This window comes from Lipotes vexillifer, unplaced genomic scaffold, assembly GCF_000442215.2.
Source record: "Lipotes vexillifer unplaced genomic scaffold, Lipotes_vexillifer_v1.1 scaffold822, whole genome shotgun sequence".
In the NCBI taxonomy this organism is placed as follows: Eukaryota; Metazoa; Chordata; class Mammalia; order Artiodactyla; family Lipotidae; genus Lipotes; species Lipotes vexillifer.
The window spans coordinates 1,569,933-1,577,046 of record NW_006770496.1 but is presented as its reverse complement, the minus strand read 5'-3'; the positions used below and the strand labels follow the sequence as shown (position 1 = coordinate 1,577,046).

The 7,114-nt window shown below is 42.1% G+C and overlaps 1 protein-coding gene across 5 annotated transcripts in view; it reads right to left on the bottom strand.

Annotated features, from left to right (window-relative positions):
• ELMO1 (engulfment and cell motility 1) overlaps positions 1-7,114 on the bottom strand; it is a 462,642-nt gene that overhangs the window by 36,702 nt on the left and 418,826 nt on the right. The gene's annotated exons all lie outside the window — the stretch shown is intronic.

The window sequence follows — 7,114 nt, the reverse complement described above, 5'->3', positions numbered from 1 at the left end:
CAGGAATGCAAGGTGTTACTGAATTTGCTTTGATAATATTCTCTTCTTTCCTCAAGCCAAATATTCCTGGTTCCCATATTACACTGTAGTCAAGGCTCACATTTTTGTCGGCTTCAGCCTTAACTCTGGGCTTGCTCTGGATTGCAGGCAATCCGTCTTCACATGGTGTTCTGTTTCTAGGTGCGGAAGGCACAGACACTCGGTAAGTGTGTGCTATGAGCCAGGTAGTGTACCATGCAATTTTAGCTCATTTAACACCCCTTCCCTCCTCCCCACCACAAAAATGCCAACTTTTGGGAACAGGTATTAATATCATCATTCCCATCTCACAGATGTTAAAGAGTTTACAGAAATGAAGCCCTGAATAGGGGTACAAGCTCAAGTGTTTCTTGTGCAAACTGAGTCTATTTACCCATGAGAAAAAAAAAAAAAGAATAAAAAGTTATATAAAAGGATCTGGCCAACTAATAAGTTATTCTAGAAAGCTGTTAATACATATTTTGGACTTAAGTGGCCTCAAATGCCCTGTCATTTGATACTGTTCCAACTGACTATTTATAACGCCTAATGTGAAGATTCAGCCCCAGAGGTACAGCTTTTGGTGCATTTGCTTTACTTGCATTTGCTTTTCCAGTGTGGGTCTCACAGGGTCTCACCTCAGGCTTTCAGATCACTAAAACTATCTATTATCAGCGTTCAGCTTTTGTAGAATGGACTCAGCAAATTGCAGCTTTGATGAACCCTGCTCCGAATGGAGAACGTGGGGAATTGCCAGGGCAGTTGCACACAACAATAAATCACCACTCCTGGCTTCCGAGTTGGGGCGACGGGGAAATCATGGGAGAGAGAATCTGGCAATTTCATCAAGTCTTAGGTTAGAGATGTATCTTTAAATAATAGTTTTACTAGGCTAGAGTTTAGTTATTAAAATGGAGATGAAGATGCAGAGACAAGGGCCAAAAGGAGGAAATAACTGAAAGAACTTGATGATTTATGATTTTTAGTGTAAGACCCTGATGTGCTCATCATGACACACTCCATGATGAACCATCTTCGGAGACAGACTATCAGAATAAGTGGATCTGCTGCTACAAGAGTTACCTTTTCTTGTTATGAAGCCCAAAGGACTCCAAAACATGATTAGGCAATGTGGGAAATGGAACAGATTTTTTTTTTCCCCCTAAGTTATATCCTCTTCTTTCCCTGCAAATGGACTCAGTAGTTACCAAATTCACTCATATCAGGAAAACATATGTAATCCCTATATGGTGTCTCTGTGAATGAGATATGACCTCTAGGGTAATCCAGGTAATAACCATGGGCTGGAATTGGGTTTTGAAATTCTCAGCTTGGGGCTAATGAGGTCAAGGTCATGGGTTCACTGGCTTTGCTTTGATAAATATTCCCCTAATTCTATCTAAAAGCCCTGTAAATAAATAAAAGGAGGAAGATTAAAGGAGGGAGAATAAATGAGTGTGTGAAGAGCAATTCAAATTCTGACACTTTTTCCTGAAGAGAATCCCAAGTCCAGGCCCAATGAGGCCAGTGCCATGTGCAGAGGACAGATAGCACCACTAGACTAGTGAGACTCCTTCCTGGACCTGGGGTCTGCCCTGCCGAGCTGCCATCTGGTGTTCATCTAGAACAGAGGTTGGCAAACTTTTTCTGTAAAAGGCCAGATGGTAAATGTTCCAGACTTTGTGGGTCATACACTCTGTTGCAACTACTCAGCTCTGCCATGGTAGAGTGAAAGCAGTTGACAGCATGCAAACAAAGGAGCGTGGCTGTGTTCCAATAAAGCTCTATTTACAAAAACAGGTAGTGGGTTAGTTTTGGCCTAAGAGCTATAGTTTGCCAATCCCTGATCTACAAGGGCTCTGGGGAGACTCTGGGCTGAGTAACAGTGTCTATTTCATAGAAATTGATCTGTTTCTGTCTTACTACAGGGTCCCCAAGGTCATTCCTTGCACCTCTTCTGGTCTTTATATTTCAGACTCATGACTTTAAACACCAACTTTCAGCTGACTACATCCAAATTTATAATTCTAACCTAGACCTCTCGGCCAAACTCCAAACTCATCAATCCAGCTGTCTGTTTGGATATCTCACAGATGCCTCAAACTTGACAGGTCCAAAACTAAACTCTTGATCCCCTTGTCCAAGCCTGCTCCACTCACTCTGTCCTTTAGTTGTTCAGGCCCCAAATCTGAGTTCATCCTTCTCTTATACCCTTCATCTAATTGATCAGTAAATACCTTTGCTTCTTATCTTCAAAATCTATATACTCTATGGTAGAGACTCTAATCACTTCTCATCACCTCTTGCTTGGATTATTGAAATAACTTCCTCACTGACCTCTCTGCTTCCAAACTTGCCTCCTTGGAGTCTATTTCCCATACAACAGCAAGAGGGATCATTAAAAACCCAAGTCAGAGCACACCAGTCCCCTGCGCCAATGGTTCCCCAACAAGGTCCCACAAATTCAGGCTCCTGGCTACCTTTCTGGCCTCACCTCCTATTGCTTGTTCTGCTCCAACCACACTTGCCTCCTTGTTACTAACTGAGTGCCCAGACCTACTCTGACCTCAGGGCCTTTGCACTGGTGATCCTCTCTGCTGGAAATCGTTTCTCCCACATACACACATAGCCTGCTCCCTTAGTCCTTTACACATCTTTACTCAAATGTCACCATGCCAACTAGAGAGATCTACTCTTGCCACTTTATTTAAAATCACAAACTCTCCATTTCCCTTATTCTGCTTTTTATTTCCTGCATCCTCTTTTGAAAAAAAAATTTTATTTTATTGAAGTACAATTGATTTACAATGTTGTGTTAATTTCTGCTGTTCATTAAAGTGATTCCATTGTATATATTCTTTTTCATATTCTTTTCCATTATGGTTTATTGTGGGATATTGAATATCGTTCCCTCTGCTATACAATAGGACCTTGTTGTTTAGCCATTCTATATGTCATGGTTTGCACCTACTGAAAATATGGAACACTTCACGCCTCCTTGCACAGGGGCCATTCTAATCTTCTCTGTATTATTCCAATTTTAGTATATGTGCTGCTGAAGCGAGCACTCCTGTATCCTCTTTTAACATGCTACAATCTTATTTACCATGTTTATCATCTATTTCTCCCCATTTAAATATAATCACTACAAGGGTGATAATTGTATCTGTTCTCTTCACTGCTGAATTATCAACACACAGAACAGTACCTGGCAAGTGGCAGGCACTTGATAAGTATTTGTCAAGTGCACTGAACACTGGCTTTAGCTACGAGAGCCGTGAGCAAAGCTTGTGGCCAATCTTTAGCAAGGATGCAGGTTTGCAGGATAGGCATTAGCCTTATTTCTGGCTCTATTTGCTTTTACTTTTTCTTTCTCATCTACTTTTACTGTACATTCTGAGATAAGATGAGGTATAAACAAATACATTCACAGTGTCAGTTTTACCATTTACATATTGACACTGTGACACTTGTTAAATTCTGGTTATCAGCTCATAATAAGGGTGACCATTTCTCTGAGTGGATGTTATGTGCGGGGCATGTGCTAAGGGCTTTTCATGCACTATTTCATTGAGTCCTCCAAACAACCCAACAATGTGGACACTTTTATCATCTTCACTTTTAGACGTAAGAAAAACAGGTTTAGAATGGGTGACAGAACTTGACTAAAGAGCCACATTTGCAAATGAAGGCCTTGGAATCTGGTCCTAGGCCTGTTAGCTCCTGGGTCTGGATTTTCCACATTTTGCTTCTCTGCTTCCCTGGTGTTTGTCCCTGCAGCTCCCCTTCCCCCAACATCATCGTAAACGACCTATTTTGGGACTATTCAAACTTTTTATATCCATTAACTCGGATTAATTGTGTGGATGGACTTATCCTTCCCATAAAGTCACACTAAGTAGAAAATAACAAATACCTCCTTCTGAAATAATTAGTCAAGAGCTAAGAAATAAGAGTTTCTTCAACCCACTGAATACACAGTCTCCCAAAATATTTGGTCACTTGGAGGTTGCATTTTCCTTCTCAGGAAATAGAAACATTTTATAAAAATAAGACACATGTCCAAGGGATCTTCATGGCGCTGAGATTTGCCTCCGTGCTGCGTGCAGCAGCCAGGTGATGGGGAAAGGGCAGCCAGCGGGGTTCCACACCAGCAGTCAAGCCCCAGCCAAGCCACTGCCCCTGTCTGCAAAATGAAAAGCTTGAACTGGATGACCTTAAAGATGCTTTTCAGTTCTAAAATTTGAATATCCTAACCCCCAAGCTTGGGTTAGATGAGTTTCCTGTGTGCTCCAGTGACAACCCACCCGCCTGTGCTTCCTCCCACCTGGCACTGAGCACAGTCCCTGATAATCCCTCCGAACCCCAGCTTTAAAGTCTGGCACAGGGACAGCCAAGTGTCTCTGGTTCTCTGCCTGTCCCAGCACCTCAGGCTGGGCCTGGCAGGTAGGAGTCACTCAATACACATTTGTTAAATGAATGAATAAATGAATGACTGAAGACTATCGTACATGGTCTAGGCCTTTTCTTTCTTGACCTGGGCTTATCCTATAAGCCACTGTGACAGCATTTGGACTTCATCTAACCCCACGGTGAGCTCCTGTCTAGCTGATCATTCTAACAGACAGAGCATCGCTGGAGAAGAAGCTGGAGGCTGGTACCCTCCTGCCTGTTTTAAGGGCTCTGGGATAATGACCCGGCTGGTTCATGGCCTCCCCCGTGAAATGCTGTAGCTCTGACAAGTCTTTATGACTTCACTGCAACTATACCCAGAGCTCCGGTGGACCATGGTGCTTTTCAGTCCCGTGGCCGAGTGATGATGCCAAAGTTACGTATAACAGGAGGTTTCCTTAATATTTCCATTGCTTCTCTCTAAATAATAAGCGTAAAGTAAGAGTTTCTTATAATAAAGGGAAAAGAGACTTCAGAATGTCACAGGCAGAGCCTTGGGAAGTAAAGTTATGAAGCCAAAGCAGGAGCAAAGTTTTCATACTTGACAACCAGTTAACAGTCTTACTTGGAACAAAGTCATGGTCAAACATTAATTTAGAATCACTTGGCCTTAACTGAAGTGGTCCCTCAAGTCTCCCTTTAGCTTTTAAGAATTGTTGTCAAAAGCACAATAAAATCTCCTTGTGTTCACACATCTGCTGAAACAGACATTATTATATCCAACATTTTAGTACTGTAGGCCCTGGGATGGGGCAAGGCGCCACTGTCCCTCCTTGCAAGACAGAAACTGCATCAGGTATCACCTCACATTGGTCAGAATGGCCATCATCAAAAAATCTACAAATAATAAGTGCTGGAAAGGGTGTGGAGAAAAGGGAACCCTCCTACACTGTTAGTGGGAATGTAAATTGGTACAGCCACTACGGAGAACAGCATGGAGGTTCCCTAAAAAATTAAAAAACAGAGCTACCATATAATCCTGCAATCCCACTCCTGGGCATATATCTGGAGAAAACCATAATTTGAAAAGATGCATGCACCCCAGTGTTCACTGCAGCACTGTTTACAACAGCCAGGACACGGCTAAATGCCATCAATGGAGGAGTGGATAAAGAAGATGTGGTATATACATACCATGGAATACTACTCAGCCGTAAACAAAATGAAATAATACCATTTGCAGCAACATGGATGGACCTAGAGGTTATCATGCTAAGTGAAGCTAGCCAAACAGAGAAAGACAAATATCTTATGAAATCACTTATATGTGGAATCTAAAACAAAAGAATGATATAAATGAACTTATGTACAAAATAGAAATAGAAATAGACATAGAAAACAAACCTGTGGTTACCAAGGGGGAAGGGAAGGGATAAATTAGGAGTTTGGGATTAACATATAAACACTTCTATGTATGAAACAGATAACCAGCAAGGACCTACTGTATAGCACAGGGAACTATACTCAATATTCTGTAGTAACCTATAAGGGAAAAGAATCTGAAAAAGTATCTATCTACCTACCTGAAACTGAGTCACTTTGCTGTACACGTGAAACTAACACAACATTGTAAATCAACTATACTTCCGTAAAAAGATTTAAAAAAAGAAAGAAACTGCATCTCGGAGAAGTCATTTATTCGAAGTTCTTTCTGCTTGGTATATGGGGCCGTTAACTTCTAGCTGAGGACCAAAGCAAAACCCCAGCTCTGCCTCTCATGAGAGCTGCCTGCTGCCCAGTGTGGGTATAGTTTGATGCAGATGCGAGCCGAAGACCCTGAGGAGGCATTTCCCCTCCCCTGCTGCCTAGCTTCATCCCCACTAAAGCCTGCAGTTCTGCTCTGCAGCTTCTAATGGTGCTTCTTAAGGCTTGAAAATACACACAAAGTAGACACTATAGCTTGGCTATGGTTTTTTCTGTGCACTTTTTAAAACTTCATCTTAGTCTTGTACTTGGCAAAGGAGCTCTGGTGGGGTAGATGAAGAATTAGCTAAGGGATCAGTGGGCTGGAGTTCAAGTCCTGGTTCGTCCATTTGTCAACAAGGTCCTCCCTTCTCTAGACTGTATCCTGGTCCTCGAATGGGAATGAGATTGGCCTACCTGACACAGGTGTGAGGAAATGAAACAGCATGAGGAGGTGGTTTGCAAATTGCCAGTCATTAAACATGTCAGATATATGAAAGCAAGAAACAGAAAGGGGGAAGAAAGAAAAAGAATTAGAGAGAAAGGTTTAAGATGAACTTCATGACACCTATGATGTAAGATGGCTTCATCGAAAGCTCAGAAGAAGCTGTGTCCAGGCTTCCGAGGGAACAATAAGAATAAATGTCAAACACTTTCCTTACCCCCAAGCCTGTTTCCTATTCCCTTCCTTATAAATGATAAAGGTAACAGCACTGACCTAGCTCTTAGAAAAGAACAGGGAAGATAAAGAGGCCAATATTAAGAAAGATAAAGCAAACAAAGTAGTCTAAAACAGTGTTCATGTTCAAGGTTCAGAACATCTTAAAGATGGAGATTCATGAAATTACACAACCGTTGCAAGTGCATCTGATACAAAGTCCTATAAAAAGGGGTGCCCCCCAGGGGGCTTCCCTGGTGGCGCAGTGGTTGAGAGTCCGCCTGCCGATGCAGGGGACACGGG